The sequence below is a fragment of the Bombina bombina genome, chromosome 6 (assembly GCF_027579735.1).
Source record: "Bombina bombina isolate aBomBom1 chromosome 6, aBomBom1.pri, whole genome shotgun sequence".
Taxonomy (NCBI): domain Eukaryota; kingdom Metazoa; phylum Chordata; class Amphibia; order Anura; family Bombinatoridae; genus Bombina; species Bombina bombina.
Window position 1 is genome coordinate 976,194,229 of NC_069504.1, and position 17,741 is coordinate 976,211,969.

A 17,741-nucleotide genomic window follows, 5' to 3' on the forward strand; every position below is an offset into this window, starting at 1 on the left:
GGCTGTCGTGGTCATGGTGCTGTGATTCCCTTTGGCCATAGAATAATGCCCAGTGTTAGGCCACGTACCATGAACACGAAATGTTCTGATGAAATAGTTGACTTTATAACACTGGACACCCAATCTTCTACAGCTTCCGCTCGTAACCTTGACGCACCATCCTCCTCCTCTAGCTTAGCTTCTGGCACCTCTCAACTTACCACTCGCCTGCCTGCCGCCACCACCGACACTAGCACCACAGCCGCCTCACTTGATCTGTCAGAGGAGTTATGTACACCTCAGTGTGAAGAAATGAGTGATGCGCAACCATCATTGACAGAGGATGTAGATAACTGTGATATGTCTAAGTCAGGCAGCATTACAGACATGGACGACGCACGGTGTGATGATGATGATGATGTACCCGCCGTTGCTTCCGTTGTTGAGTTGTCAGATAGTGAAGGGGTTGATGATGACGATGCATCCGTGGATGTCACGTGGGCGCCCGGTAGAAGAGAAGAAGAACAGGTGGAAAGTTCAGATGGGGAGATAGAGAGGAGCAGGAGGAGGAGACGAGTTGGAAGCAGGGGGAGGTCGTCGCAAGGAGCTAGTGGCACAGTCAGACAGCATACATCGGCACCCGGGGTCAGCCAGACAGCACGCCAATCAACACATGCTGTTGCCACCACCAGAATGCCGTCATCGCAGAGCTCATCAGTGTGGCATTTTTTTTTATGTGTCAACAGCAATGCCATTTGCAACCTGTGCCAAAAGAAACTGAGTCGTGGGAAGTCCAACACCCACCTAGGTACAACTACTTTGCGAGTGCACATGCTCTCACATCACAAACGCCTATGGGATGAACACATGAGGACAGGCAGCACACAAACTCAAAGCCGCCATCCTCCTCCTGGTCCAGCATCTTCAGCCACGTCAACCACTGCTGTCCTCTTTGCCCCCTCTCAACAATCCGCCAATCCGTCTCTCTTCCGGAGCAGTTCCTGCTCATCTGCCCACAGTCAGGTGTCTGTCAAGGATATGTTTGAGCGTAAGAAGCCAATTTCACCAAGTCACCCCCTTGCCCGGCGTCTGACTGCTGGCTTGTCTGAACTGTTAGCCCGCCAGCTTTTACCATACAAGCTGGTGGAGTCTGAGGCGTTCAAAAAATTTGTAGCTATTGGGACACCGCAGTGGAAGGTACCCGGGCGAAATTTCTTTGCACAAAAGGAATCCCCAACCTGTACTCGATTGTGCGAAAGGAAGTAATGGCATGTCTGGCACACAGTGTTGGGGCAAGGGTCCATCTGACCACTGATAGCTGGTCTGCAAAGCATGGTCAGGGCAGGTATATCACCTACACTGCGCATTGGGTAAACCTGCTGACGGCTGCCAAGCATGGAATGTCTGGCTCTGCAGAGCAGTTGGTGACACCGCCACGACTTGCATGCAGGCCTGCTGCCACCTCCTCTACTCTTCCTACTCCATCCTCTTCCATAACCTCCTCGGCTGAGTCCTCTTCTGCTGCAGCGTCTTGCTCCTCATCAACGGCACCCCCCCAGCTCCCAGGTACTATTCCACATCCCGGATACGGCAGTGTCACGCCGTCTTGGGGTTGACTTGCCTGAAAGCAGAGAGTCACACCGCAGCAGCACTCCTGTCTGCCCTGAACGCACAGGTGGATCAGTGGCCGATTCTGCACCAACTGGAGATCGGCAAAGTGGTTTCTGACAACAGAAGTAATTTGGTGGCGGCATTGAAATTGGGCAAGTTGACAAATGTGCCGTGCATGGCACATGTGTATAATCTGATTGTACAACGCTTTGTGCATAAGTACCCAGGCTTACAGGACATCCTGAAGCAAGCCAGGAAGGTGTGTGGCCATTTCAGGCGTTCCTACATGGCCATGGCGCACTTGTCAGATATCCAGCGGCGAAACAACCTGCCAGTGAGGCGCTTGATTGCGACAGCCCGACACGTTGGAATTCAACACTCCTAATGTTCGACCACCTGCTCCAACAAGAAAAAGCTGTTAACGAGTATTTGTATGACCGGGGTGCTAGGACAGCCTCTGGGGAGCTGGGGATTTTTTTGCCACGTTACTGGACGCTCATGCGCAATGCCTGTAGGCTCAGGCGTCCTTTTGAGGAGGTGACAAACCTAGTCAGTCGCACCGAAGGCACCATCAGCGACATCATACCATTTGTTTTCTTCCTGGAGCGTGCCCTGCGAAGAGTGCTGGATCAGGCCGTAGATGAGCGTGAAGAGGAAGAGTTGTGGTCTCCATCACCACCAGAAACAGCCTTATCAGCATCGCTTGCTGGACCAGCGGCAACGCAGGAAGAGGATTGTGAGGAAGAGGAGTCAGAGGAGGAATGTGGCTTTGAGTAGGAGGAGGAAGACCAAGCACAACAGGCATCCCAGGGTGCTCGTTGTTGTCACCTACGGAAAGGATGGAGCAGTTCAAAAATAAATTAAAAAGTATGCTTTACACAGCGTATAAGGGTGATGTCACAGCACAACGTGAATCTAACAGGGGAAGAGATGAAAGTAATACTCCTCCTCCCACGACCATGCCGGCAAGGACAGTACGCTTTCCAGACGTGTTGTTGATGGAGGACATGCGGACCTTTTTAACTCCTATGCATCGCCACAGCCCTTCGGAATCCAGCCTCAGAGAACGATTCAACCGACAGGTAGCAGACTACCTCGCATTAACTGCGGATCTTGACACTCTGAGGAGCGATGAACCCCTTGACTACTGGGTGTGCAGGCTTGACCTGTGGCCTGAGCTATCCCAATTTGCAATCGAACTTCTGGCCTGCCCCGCTTCAAGTGTCTTGTCAGAAAGGACCTTCAGTGCAGCAGGAGGTATTGTCACTGAGAAGAGAAGTCGCCTAGGTCAAAAAAGTCTTGATTATCTCACCTTTATTAAAATGAATGAGGGATGGATCCCGAAGGGACTGACATTGGGCGATACATTTGAGTAAAAAAGGCCTGATGAGATGAGCTGCCTTGGGCTAAAAATGGTCCACACGCTGCTGTATTTTATCTTCGAATGCCGGATGACTTGCGTGACTTATCCGCCAACAACTAGGGTTCAAGCCGCAATGTTTTAGGGCACTTTCTAACTGTCAAACAAACATCAATTTTTCTGGCCGCTGCTACAGCAGTGGCTGCAACAAAACCTAATTTTTCAGGCATTTGTACATGCCTAATTTTTCTGGCCTCTGGTGCTGCACTGTGGCTTCAAAACCCAAACCAAAAAAAAGGCACATAACAGGGATTAAACTGCTAAGAATAGTACTACTTAACACACCACTCATATCTGGTGGCACAGTAGATTGCCTGCGCAGTGCCCCAAATTTGAAGTAGGAGGACCGACCAAGCATCTTTTTCCATCTCCCGGTTCCTAAAATCCATGCCATATACACCTCCCCTGGCACTGCAACTGCCTCTGGGAACCTTACCATGGGTCCCAGACCGCACGTCTTGTAATTCTCTGTCTGGGAAATTATATATTTATCAAATCTATCTAACTATCAATCGTATCTATCAAATGTATATTGCATATATTGATCTATGTAATCTATGTATCTATCTATCAAATCTATCTATCTCGTGGTTGTGCAAATGGACTGTTTGCGGTTGTTTGCGGTGCGTTACACGGGGAGTTTGGTCTGTCACTGTGAAGCGGGCGTAACCCTTACACTACCTGATCGATACAACATCATACCTGATGTTTTAAAGCACGTTATTCCAAACAATTTAGGAATGTTAGGTGATTTATGCCCTTTATGGCTTAAAAACAGACTCTGCATCAACTATGTAATTTTCCATGGGAGTTTTGCCATGGATCCCCCTCCGGCATGCCACAGTCCAGGTGTTAGTCCCCTTGAAACAACTTTTCCATCACTATTGTGGCCAGAAAGAATCCCTGTTGGTTTTAAAGTTCGCCTGCCTATTGAAGTCAATGGCGGTTCGCCCGGTTCGCCGGTTCGTGAACAGTTGTGGAAGTTCGAGTCCTCCGTTCGCAAACCGAAATTTTTAGGTTCGCGACATCACTAAATGTGAATAGCAATTGTATAATTATTACTGGGTAACCTCTATGCCTAATACTTATAGATAATGCCTAACTGGGACTGCCGTGGTTATGCATCTAATGCCGCTGGGCATAGGGCCCATGCCCTGTGGCATATTTATTTTCCATTTCAAAACCTATATACCTATACTCTAGATTTTTTTTAGACCCCCTATTTATCTCTGAGAGGTTGCTCTGTTTCGGTACATAAAATGAGGCTGGCCCTTGTTTTGACTTACTGCTCAGATAACCAGTATTTAGGGATCTATCCATCTATACGCAAATTTGTACGCTTAAGCTTTTTACTAGCCAAGGTCCAGTTTACTCATAGGTGATACACTCTTGTTCCCACACAGTATATTCTCGATTATCATTGGTTCCTCTGCATTTAGGTAGACACGCTTCGTTGTCATTTTCATCTTGACCTTTCCAGATAATATTATTTTATTCTCCTGATGCAAGATCTTTTCTACGCCTTTGCGCTCTATATAAATTGGTTGCCGATATTCCAAGTTTTTGAACCAAATAATTGTTTGTTATTATCTGCTCATTGTCTTGACTATTCATCAATAGTTATGTATACTTTCTATTATACTGGGATCATATAGGGTGAGCTTCTTCAATATTAGCTAATTCCTTATAGTTAAATGACGCCTAATACTCTGGCCGAACTACATAAATCACGCCTACATAATGGGCCTAGAACCTAGGGCTTTATTATGATAGATAAGACACTAGCTCAATTTATGCTCAACCCTGCACTGTTATATTTATATTCATGTACTTCTCCCAACGCTACATTTGTTTTATTTTTGCTTCTTCAGTTATTAAGGTTAAATCTTATTGTTATTTTGTGATGTCGGGGTGTGAAACAGCATGCAAAGCTCTCAAATTAGATGTGGTGGTTATCGGCATACGGTGAAGCAATGCTTCACTTCAAAACCTCTGTCATATTTCCAGCATAAGATAGTTTTTTGTTTTGATACTAATCTAAGAGCATAGATCTTATGGCTCTGCTGTGTCAAACTATTGGCCTAACATGTAATCAGCTCTTTCCTAACTTTCCCTTGGTAATTCACAGGCTCATGAACCACTGTATAAGGTTATGTCGTCCTATGGGGTTAAAGCCTGCTTGTTTAATTTATGTTACCTACCACATTCAAATAATCACCTCCAACCCCAACCCATAATGTATCTCCTTACTAGGAGAACTAATTCCGCGGTTTGTCTTGCCTATACCGCAACCCTTACCATTCTTTTAATAGTAATTTTTACATTTCATCATAGCGCTGACCTTATTTCTCCCACTTGGCCTAACATGATTGGTCAGCATCACTTTTTCCTTCCCTAGCTTAGTAAGACTGTTTATTATATTCCCTCTAAAAATAATTAAAATGTATTGGGGGCTTATTGCAGCATGAGAGGGACTTGTATTAACTAAAAAGAAGTTTCAGTTTTGCTTGTTCATTACTATAATTACTGCTATATTCATTGTATTACAGGAAAACAGGCAACTGTATTACTACACATTACTACACATAATGTTCTTGTACTTTGTTTCAACGTTCAATGAAACATGTATATCTATTTCTGTACTATATACTAACCTCAATAAAAAAATACAATAAATATGAAATCATAAAAGCAAGCAATGTACACACCATATGTTATATAGTCACTAAAAGCAAGCAATGTACAATATGTTATATAGTTACTAAAAGCAAGCAATGTACAATATGCTATATAGTCACTAAAAGCAAGCCATATATTTACTATGTTATATAGTCACTAAAAGAAAGCAATGTACAATATTTTATATAGTCACTAAAAGCAAGCAATAACATAATTTATGTAAGAACTTACCTGATAAATTCATTTCTTTCATATTGGCAAGAGTCCATGAGCTAGTGACGTATGGGATATACAATCCTACCAGGAGGGACAAAGTTTCCCAAACCTCAAAATGCCTATAAATACACCCCTCACCACACCCACAATTCAGTCTAACGAATAGCCAAGTAGTGGGGTGATAAAGAAAGGAGTAAAAAGCATCAACAAAGGAATCTGGAAATAATTGTGCTTTATACAAAAAAATCATAACCACCATAAAAAGAGTGGGCCTCATGGACTTTTGCCAATATGAAAGAAATTAATTTATCAGGTAAGTTCTTACATAAATTATGTTTTCTTTCATGTAATTGGCAAGAGTCCATGAGCTAATGACGTATGGGATATCAAATACCCAAGATGTGGAACTCCACGAAGAGTCACTAGAGAGGGAGGGATAAAAATAAAAACAGCTAAATGCTGAAAATTAATCCACAACCCAAAGTATAAGTTATTCTCATGAAGAAAAGAAAAACTTAAAACATCAGCAGAAGAATCAAACTGAAACAGCTGCCTGAAGAACTTTTCTACCAAAAACTGCTTCTGAAGAAGCAAATACATCAAAATGGTAGAATTTAGTAAATGTATGCAAAGAGGACCAAGTTGCCGCTTTGCAAATCTGATTAACTGAAGCTTCATTCTTAAAAGCCCACAAAGTGGAGACTGATCTAGTAGAATGAGTTGTAGTTCTCTGAGGCGGGGCCTGACCCGACTCTAAATAAGCCTGATGAATCAAAAGCTTTAACCAAGATGCCAAGGAAATGGCAGAAGCCTTCTGACCTTTCCTAGAACCAGAAAAGATAACAAATAGACTAGAAATCTTCATGAAATCTTTAGTAGCTTCAAAATAATATTTCAAAGCTCTCACCACATCCAAAGAATGTAAGGATCTTTCCAAAGAATTCTTAGGATTAGGACACAAGGAAGGGACAACAATTTCCCTACTGATGTTGTTAGAATTCACAACCTTAGGAAAATATTTAAATGAAGTCCGCAAAACCGCCTTATCCTGATGATAAATCAGAAAAGGAGATTCACAAGAAAGAACAGATAGCTCAGAAACACTTCTAGCAGAAGAGATGGCCAAAAGAAACAATACTTTCCAAGAAAGTAGTTAAATGACCAAAGAATGCATTGGTTCAATATGGAGGAGCCTGTAAAGCCCTCCAAAACAAATTAAGACTCCAAGGAGGAGAGATTGATTTAATGACAGGCTTAAATACAAACTAAAGCCTGTAAAAAACAGTGACTATTAGGAAGTTTAGCAATCTTTCTGTGAATAAAACAGAAAGAGCAGAGATTTGTCCCTTCAAGGAACTTGCAGACAAAACCTTATCCAAACCATCCTGAAGAAACTGTAACATTCTTGCAATTCTAAAAGAATGCCAAGAGAATTAAGGAGAAGAACATCATGAAATGTAAACCTTCCAAACTCAATGATAAATCTTTCAAAAGACAGATTTATGAGCTTGTAACATAGTATTAATCACTGAGTCCGAGAAAACCCTATGATTTAGCACTAAGCGATCAATTTCCATACCTTCAAATTTAATGATTTGAAAATCTGATGGAAAAACGGACCTTGAGACAGTAGGTCCGGCCTTAACAAAAGTGGCCAAGGTTGGCAGCTGAACATCCGAACAAGACCCGCATACCAAAACCTGTAAGGACATGCTGGGGCCACCAGCAACACAAACGATTATTCCATGATGATTCTGGAGATCATTCTTGGAAGAAGAACTAGAAGCAGGAAAATATAAGCAAGTTGATAACACCAAGGAAGTGCCAGCGCACCCACTGCTTCCGCCTGAAAATCCCTGAACCTGGACAAGCATCTGGGAAGTCTCTTGTTTAGATGAGATGCCATCAGATCTATCTGTAGAAGACCCCATATCTAAACAATCTGAGAAAAACACATCTGGATGGAAGAACCACTCCCCAGGATGTAAAGTCTGACGGCTGAGATAATCCGCCTCCCAATGTCTATACCTGTGATATGCACCACAGAAATTAGACAGGAGCTGGATTCTGCCCAAGAAAGTATCCAAGATACTTCTTCATAGCTTGTGGACTGTGAGTCCCACCCTGCTGATTGACAAATGCCACAGTATGTGATATTGTCTGTTTGAAAATAAATGAACAGTTCTCTCTTCAACATAGGCCAAAACTGAAGAGCTCTGAGAATTGCACGGAGTTCTAAAATATTGATTGGTAATCTCGCCTCTTGAGATTTCCAAATCCCTTTTGCTGTCAGAGATCCCCAAACAGCTCCTCAACCTGAAAGACTTGCAACTGTAGAGATCATAGTCCAGGTTAGCCAAACAAAGAAGCCCCCTGAACTAAACGCTGGTGATTTACCACCACGTCAGAGAGTGTCAAACATTGGGATTTAAGGATATTAATTGTGATATCTTCGTATAATCCCTGCACCATGGATTCAGCAAACAAAGCTGGAGAGGTCTCATGTGAGAACGAGCAAAGGGAAATACGTCCAATGCTGCAGTCATGAGACCTAAATTTTCCATGCACATAACCACTGAAGGAAATGACTGAGACTGAAGGTGCCGACAGGCTACAACCACTTTCAAATGTCTCTTGTCTGTTAGAGACAGAGTCATGGACACTGAATCTATCTGTAAACCTAAAAAGGTGACCCTTGTCTGAAGAATCAAGAAACTTTTTGGAAAATTGATCCTCCAACCAGATTTCCGAAGAAACAACACTAGTTGATAAGTGTGAGATTCTGAAGAACAGAAAGACTGAGCTAGTACCAAGATATCGTCCAAATAAGGAAACACCGCAATACCCTGCTCTCTGGTTTCCATAAAGCAGGGCACCAAGAACCTTTAAAAAAGATTATTTGAGCGATTGCTAGTCCAAATGGAAAAGCAATGAATTGGTAACGCTTGTCTAGAAAAGAGAATCTCAGGAACTGATAATGATCTGAATGAATCGGAATATGAAGGTATACATCCTGCAATCCATTATGGACCTAAAATGTCCTTGCTGAATAAAAAGGCAGAACAGTCCTTAAAGTTACCATTTGAAAATTAGTACTTTTACATAATGATTCAAAATTTTCAGATCCAGAATTGGTCTGAATGAAATTTCCTTCTTTGGGACAATGAATAGATTTGAATAAAACCCCAGATCTTGTCCCTGAAAAGGAACTGGCATGACTACCCCTGAAACTCCAGGCCTGAAACACACTTCAGGAAAGCCTGAACTTTGACTGGATTTGCTGGGGTGCGTGAGAGAAAAAAATCTTCTCACAGGAGGATTTACTCAGAATCCTATTCGAAACCCCTGAGAGACAATACTCTGAAACCATTGATTTGGACCGAATTTATCCAAAACATTCTTGAAAAAACCTTAATCTGCCCCCTACCAGCTAAGCTGGAATGAGAGTCGCACCTTCATGCGGACTTAGGGGCTGGCTTTTTAGTTTCTTAAATGGGTTGAATTTATTCCATTTAATGAAGGTTTCCAATTGGAAACAGATTCCACAGGGAAGGATTAGGTTTTTGTTCCTTATTTGACAAAAAGAACGAAAACGATTTAGAAGCTTTATATTTTCCCTTAGGTCTCTTATTACCTTGGAAGAAAGAGATAGCAATCTAGACTTAAAAAGACATATCAGCATTCCAAGATTTAAGCCTCAAAACTCTTGTAGCTAAAAATAGCTAAAGACATAGATCTAACATCAATCTTGATGATATCAAAAAATGGCATCATAGCTGATTAGTATGTTGCAGTGAGCGAACAATACTAGATAAATCAGTATCCAATTCTTGTTGCGCTTAATCTCCAACAAAAAAGTTGATGCAGCTGCAACATTAGCCAAAGAAATTACAGGCCTGAGACAACGTGAATATAAATAAGCTTTCCTTAGATAAGATTCAAGTTTCCTATCTAAAGGAACTTAAGTACAATCTTCCATAGGAATAGAAGTACGTTCAGCAAGAGTAGAAATAGCCCCATCAACTTTGAGGATCTTTTCCCAAAACTCTATAGAAATTGCTGGAAAAAGGATACAATTTTTTAAACCTTGAAGAAGGAATAAAATAAGTACCCGGCTAATTCCATTCCTTAAGAGAAATAGCATCAGGAATAGAAAAAACCTCTGGAGAATTTACTAGTTCTAATATCAAGAGGACTAGTTTCCATGATATCCAAAATAATTAACACTTCTTTAACAAAGAACGAAAATACTTTTTAACATTTTTACATTTTAAATAAATAAGTTGATTTGTTAGTGTCAATATCTGAGGAAAGATCTTCTGAATCAGATAGATCCTCTTTAGAAAAGGATAATTCATTATGTTGTCGGTCATTTGAAATTTCATCAACCTTATGAGAAGTTTTAAAAGACCTTTATATTAATTAGAAGGCAGAATAGCAGACAAAGCCTTCTGAATAGAATCAGTAACAAATTCTTTAAATTTCATAGGTATAATATGTACATTAAAAGTTGAAGGAACAACAACAGGCAATGTACTATTTACTGATGGACACAATATCTGCATGTAAATGTTTATTATGATAACCAATACAATGATATTCGGGAATAAAATGCACTTAGCTTTAGTAGAACCGACATCAGGCAGCAAAGTTCCAACAGATACTTCTGAGGCAGGATCAGATTGAGACATCTTGCAAAATGTAAAATAAAAAAACAACATATAAAGCAAAATTTGTCAATTTCCTTATATGACAGTTTCAGGAATTGGAAAAAAATGCAAATAGCATAGCCCTCTGACATAGAAAAAGGCAAGAGGCAAAGCAATGGGGCAAATAAATAATGATAAAAATTTAGCGCCAAGTATGACGCACAACATAACTGAAAATTTTTTGGGCACCAACAATGTCCGGAAATGACACACTCACGTCACTAACGATGCAACCCTGTGTGGTGTGAACCTCTGCGTCAATTACGACACGGGAAATGACGAACTTGCGTCAACGGACGTGCCTTTCACGGCAAAAAAATTCTCGCGCCAAGAATGATGCAATAAAGTGCAGCATTTGGCGCACCCGCGAGCCTAAGTCAGCCCGCAATTTGAAACAAAGTAGTCAATTGAAAAAAATACTAAAGACTAAACCCCAGGTAAGAAAAATATTTCTTAATGTTAATTTTCCCTAAATATGAAACTGACAGTCTGCACAAGGAAATACATGAACCTGACTCATGGCAAATATAAGTACAATACATATATTTCGAACTTTATATAAATGCATAAAGTGCCAGACCATAGCTGTCTTAAGTAATAAAAAACATACTTACCAAAAAGACACCCATCCACATATAGCAGATAGCCAAACCAGTACTGAAACAGTTATCAGTAGAGGTAATGGTATATGAGAGTATAAAGTCGATCTGAAAAGGGAGGTAGGAGATGAATCCCTACGACCGATAACAGAGAACCTATGAAATAGACCCCCGTTAGGGAAACCATTGTATTCAATAAGTGATTCTCCCTTCACGTCCCTCTGACATTCGCTGTACTCTGAGAGGAATCGGGCTTCAATAATGCTGAGAAGCGCATATCAATGTAGAAATCTTAGCACAAACTTACTTCACCACCTCCATAGGAGGCACAGTTTGTAAAAACTGAATTGTGGGTGTGGTGAGGGGTGTAATTATAGGCATTTTGAGGTTTGGGAAACTTTGCCCCTCCTGGTAGGATTGTATATCCCATACGTCACTAGCTCATGGACTCTTGCCAATTACATGAAAGAAATACGTGTTATATAGTCACTAAGGGCTCCTATTCAGAGCACTAGTCCAAAATCTTTTGGTGCAGTCTATCTGCTTAGATCGATGCGGATTCAGTATATGCTAAAACTGTTCCACCGCATTAGTCTGAATAATAGCCTGCCTTGAAATGGTACCGAACAGACCAGCCCCTTCTGGTGACGTCACACATGCTTGCATAGTTCTGTGTGTGTGTGTATATATATATATATATATATATAATATATATATATATACATATATATATATATATATATATAGCTTCTATAGTTCTATAGTATGGCCTAGCACTCACGGAATCCTAGCAGTACCAGGGTGCACATCCGAAACAATTTCAATAAGTCCAAAAAGAGGAAGGCACTCACCGGATTTGACAAAGGGAATCCTTTATTCCTTTAACATGGCGTAACGTTTCGGGGTGTTACCCCCGTTTTCAAACAAATAACCAGACCCAACACCATAACAGCTTCTTAAATACCATTTTTCCTAATCACCCTGTGCAGGTGTGGCTTAGCTTGGGACACGCATCATCATGCTGCGCCCGTATCCTAGCAACTACTAGTAAATAAACATATGTCACAACCGTGTATTAAAAACAGTATTACTGACAAAATTATCTGACACATAACTAGCACTGTCAATTATATGACCTGCTACATCATCATATTGTTTCATATTGTATATTAGCTAACAATACCTTATCAGGACTATAGTAAACTTAACTGAAATAATCCACGCTAATTAGACTGTTACAAAATAATGCCTCAATATTCAGAAGCGTTATGACCTGTTTTACCTATATTACAGCGCAATCTAACCGCTCATATTAAATCCGAACTGTCACTTGACCTTCTATAAAATACAGACATCAGCAGTTTTTTGTTTGTTTTGTTTATGTGTTTTTACTTTCTCTCATTTTCATTCATTTTTGTGTATATTTATATTTGTTGCTTTTGTTCTCTTTTTGTCCTTTTATATTTTTTGTTTTTGTTTTTCTCTTTCTTTTTCTTTTTTTATTTGTTTTTATGCTTTAAGTTCGTTTATCTTATGCTGGTTGCTGTGTGGTAGCATATGGTAGGATCTATCATTGGTCTATCACTTTAAGTAAGCTTTAAATGCCTGTTTATGTCGATGATTAAGATGGAGACAATAATGATGTATAATGTCTGTATTTTATAGAAGGTCAATTGACAGTTCGGATTTAATATGAGCGGTTAGATTGCGATGTAATGTAGGTATAACAGGCCATAACGCTTCTGAATATTGAGGCATTATTTTGTAACAGTATAATTAGCGTGGATTATTTCAGTTAAGTTTGCTATATTCCTGATAAGGTATTGTTAGCTAATATACAATATGAAACGATATGATGATGTAGCAGGTCATATAATTGACAGTGCTAGTTATGTGTCAGATAATTTTGTCAGTAATACTGTTTTTAATACACGGTTGTCACATATGTTTATTTACTAGTGGTTGCTAGGTTACGGGCGCAGCATGATGATGCGTGTCCCAAGCTGAGCCACACCTGCACAGGGTGATTGGGAAAAAGGGTATTTAAGGAGCTGTTATGGTGTTGGGTCTGGTTGTTTGAAAACGGGGGTAACACCCCGAAACGTTACGCTATGTTAAAGGAATAATGGATTCCCTTTGTCAAATCCGGTGAGTGCCTTCCTCTTTTTGGACTTATATTTTGTGTGGCCACCATTATTTTCCAGCACTGCCTTAACCCTCTTGGGAATGGAGTTCACCAGAGATTCATAGGTTGCCACTGGAGTCCTCTTCCACTCCTCCATGATGACATCACAGAGCTGGTGGATGTTAGAGACCTGGCGCTTCCCCACCTTCCGTTTGAGGATGCCCTACAGATGCTCGATAGGGTTTAGGTCTGGAGACATGCTTGACCAGTCCATCACCTTTAACCTTAGCTTCTTTAGCAAGGCAGTGGTCATCTTGGAGGAGTGTTTGGGGTCGTTATCATGTTGGAATACTGCCCTGCGGCCCAGTCTCCGAAGGGAGGGGATCATGCTTTGCTTCAAAATGACACAGTACATGTTGGCATTCATGGTTCCCTCAATGAACTGTAGCTCCCCAGTGCTGGCAGCACTCATGCAGACCCAGACCATGACACTCCCACCACCATGCTTGACTGTAGGCAAGACACACTTGTCTTTATACTCCTCACCTGTTTGCCGCTACACACGCTTGACATCATCTGAACCAAATAATATCTCATTGGACCACAGCACATGGTTCCAGTAATCCATTTCCTTAGCCTGCTTGTCTTCAGCAAACTGTTTGCAGGCTTTCTTGTGCATCATCTTTAGAAGAGGCTTCCTTCTGGAACGACAGCCATGCAGACCAATTTGATGCAGTGAGGCCTATTTATGAAATGTCTGTCAGACCTGATCCGACAGTGCGGATCAGGTCCGACAGACATCACTGAATGCAGAGAGCAATACAATATGCTCTCCATATTCAGCATTGCACCAGCGGCTCTTGTGAGCTGCTGGTGTAACGCCGCCCCCTGCAGGGGGGTGTCAATCAACCCGATCATACTCGATCGGGTTGAATTCCGGCGATTCCTGTCCGTCTGCTCAGAGCAGGCAGACAGGGTTATGGAGCAGCGGTCTTCAAGGTCAGGGTTATGGAGCACGGGCCGTCAAGCTCCGTTCAGAGCTTGATAGATAGGCCCCAGTGTGCGGCATATGGTTTGAGCACTGACAGGCTGAACCCCCACCCCTTCAACCTCTGCAGCAATGCTGGCAGTACTCATACGTCTATTTAACAAAGACAACCTCTGGATATGACGTTGAGCACGTGCACTCAACTTCTTTGGTCGACCATGGCGAGGCCTGTTCTGAGTGGAACCTGTCCTGTGAAACTGCTGTATGGTCTTGTCCACTGTGCTACAGCTCAGTTTCAGGGTCTTGGCAATCTTCTTATAGCCTAGGCCATCTTTATGTAGAGCAACAATTCTTTTTTTCAGATCCTCAGAGAGTTCTTTGCCATAAGGTGCCATGTTGATCTTCCAGTGTCCATTATGAAAGAGTGTGAGAGCGATAACACCAAATTTAACACACCTGCTCCCCATTCACACCTGAGACCTTGTAACACTAATGAGTCACATGGGGTCCAATTTGGACATTTCCACTTAGGGGTGTACTCACTTTTGTTGCCAACAGTTTAGACATTAATGGATGTGTGTTGAGTTATTTTGAGGGGACAGCAAATTTACACTGTTATACAGGCTGTACACTCACTACTTTACATTGTAGCAAAGTGTAATTTCTTCAGTGTTGTCACATGAAAAGATATAATAAAATATTTACAAAAATGTGAGGGGTGTACTCACTTTTGTGAGATACTGTTTATAGTCATGGTTTTTATGGTGTGGTGACCCAGTGAGTGTGATAGATCAGTATGGAAGAAGCATCTTAGGAGTTGTTTATTTGCAGCAGAAAAACTGTGTGCTTTTAATGGCGGACCACGCAGTTGCGTCCGCTATACCAACTGGGTTACACCTATCGTGACTACACCAGAAGTCTGCTGCTTTCTCCTCTGTCGGTGAGACGGATCATGTATCCATTGCGGTTATTGCTCAGCATGCTGACTGCTGTTGAACGTCAGTCTGCTCATTTGCACCTTACTTCATTGTTTTGGTGCATTTACATTAGTGATGTCGCGAACATAAAATTCCGCAAATGTTCGCGAACCGGGCGAACTGCCATAGACTTCAATAGGCAGGCGAATTTTAAAACCCACAGGGACTCTTTCTGGCCACAATAGTGATGGAAAAGTTGTTTCAAGGGGACTAACACCTGGACTGTGGCATGCCGGAGGGGGATCCATGGCAAAACTCCCATGGAAAATTACATAGTTGATGCAGAGTCTGGTTTTAATCCATAAAGGGCATAAATCACCTAACATTATAAAATATGAGGAAAAAATGGAAAAAAAACACACTTTTTCTAACTTTGACCCCCAAAATCTGTTACACATCTGCAACCACCAAAAAACAACCATGCTAAATAGTTTCTAAATTTTGTCCTGAGTTTAGAAATACCCAATGTTAACATGTTCTTTGCTTTTTTTGCAAGTTATAGGGAAATAAATACAAGAAGCACTTTGCTATTTCAAAACCACTTTTTTTCAAAATGAGCGCTAGTTACATTGGAACCCTGATATCTGTCAGGAATACCTGAATATCCATTGACATGTATAAATATTTTTTAGAAGACATCCCAAAGTATTGATCTAGGCCCATTTTGGTATATTTCATGCCACCATTTCACCGCCAAATGCGATCAAATAAAAAAAAATTGTTCACTTTTTTCACAAACTTTAGGTTTCTCACAGAAATTATTTACAAACAACTTATGCAATTATGGCATAAATGGTTGTAAATGCTTCTCTGGGATCCCCTTTGTTCAGAAATAGCAGACTTATATGGCTTTGGCGTTGCTTTTTAGTAATTAGAAGGCTGCTAAATGCCACTGCGCACCACACGTGTTTTATGCCCAGCAGTGAAGGGGTTAATTAAGGAGCATGTAGTGAGCTTGTAGAGTTAATTTTAGCTTAAGTGTAGTGTAGTAGACAACCCAAAGTATTGATCTAGGCCCATTTTGGTATATTTAATGCCACCATTTCCCCGCCAAATGCGATCAAATAAAAAAAAATTGTTCACTTTTTCACAAACTTTAGGTTTCTCACAGAAATTATTTACAAACAACTTATGCAATTATGGCATAAATGGTTGTAAATGCTTCTCTGGGATCCCCTTTGTTCAGAAATAGCAGACTTATATGGCTTTGGCGTTGCTTTTTGGTAATTAGAAGGCTGCTAAATGCCACTGCGCACCACACGTGTTTTATGCCCAGCAGTGAAGGGGTTAATTAGGGAGCTTTTAGAGTTAATTTTAGCTTAAGTGTAGTATAGTAGACAACCCAAAGTATTGATCTAGGCCCATTTTGGTATATTTAATGCCACCATTTCACCGCCAAATGCGATAAAATTTAAAAAAAACTTACATTTTTTCGCAATTTTAGGTTTCTCACTGAGATTATGGCACAAATGGTTGTAAATGCTTCTCTGGGATCCCCTTTGTTCAGAAATAGCAGACATATATGACTTTGGCGTTGCTTTCTGGTAATTAGAAGGCCGCTAAATGCTGCTGCGCATAACACGTGTATTATGGCTAGCAGTGAAGGGGTTAATTAGGTAGTTTGTAGGGAGCTTGCAGGGTTACTTTTAGCTTTAGTGTAGAGATCAGCCTCCCACCTGACACATCAGACCCCCTGATCCCTCCCAAACAGCTCCCTTCCCTCCCCCACCCCACAATTGTCCCTGCCATCTTAAAGGGACAGTATACTGTAAAATAGTTTTTCCCTTAATGTGTTTACAATTGCTTTTTTACCAACTGCAGAGTAAAAAAATTATGAAAATTAGCTTTTTAAGGTTTATTTCTGTATATTAAAGCTCTGATTTTGTGTTTTGAAGCCACAGCCTAATAAAATAGGTTGAGCTTGTAGGTATCATCAGATCTCATTACTGTATCACATTGTGCACATATACCTGCTTCTTTATCTTATATCTGTCCTTAAAACAATCACCAATACTTTGAGACAACAATGGAAAATCAACATTTTATTACCTTATCTCTGCTTTATAACACTGGGAGTGTAATTTCTTCTGCTGGCTGTGTTTACAAAGCTTATCTATAGCTGGTACGCGCGGCCAGAAACTTTCAGAATAGGTGGGGATACCACATGCTAAATTAACAATTTCAAATGCCAATATAAGGGTAAAGGAGCTACTTGTAAACAATTTAATACACTCCAGAAGGTAAAGTGGATCATTGGGAACAAATTAAAGGGGAGAAAATTTTTGAGTAAACTGTCCCTTTAAGTACTGGCAGAAAGTCTGCCAGTACTAAAATAAAAGGTTTTGAATTTTTTTTTAGCATATTTACATATGCTGTAGTGTAGCATCCCCCCCTTAGCCCCCAACCTCCCTGATCCCCCCCAAAACAGCTCTCTAACC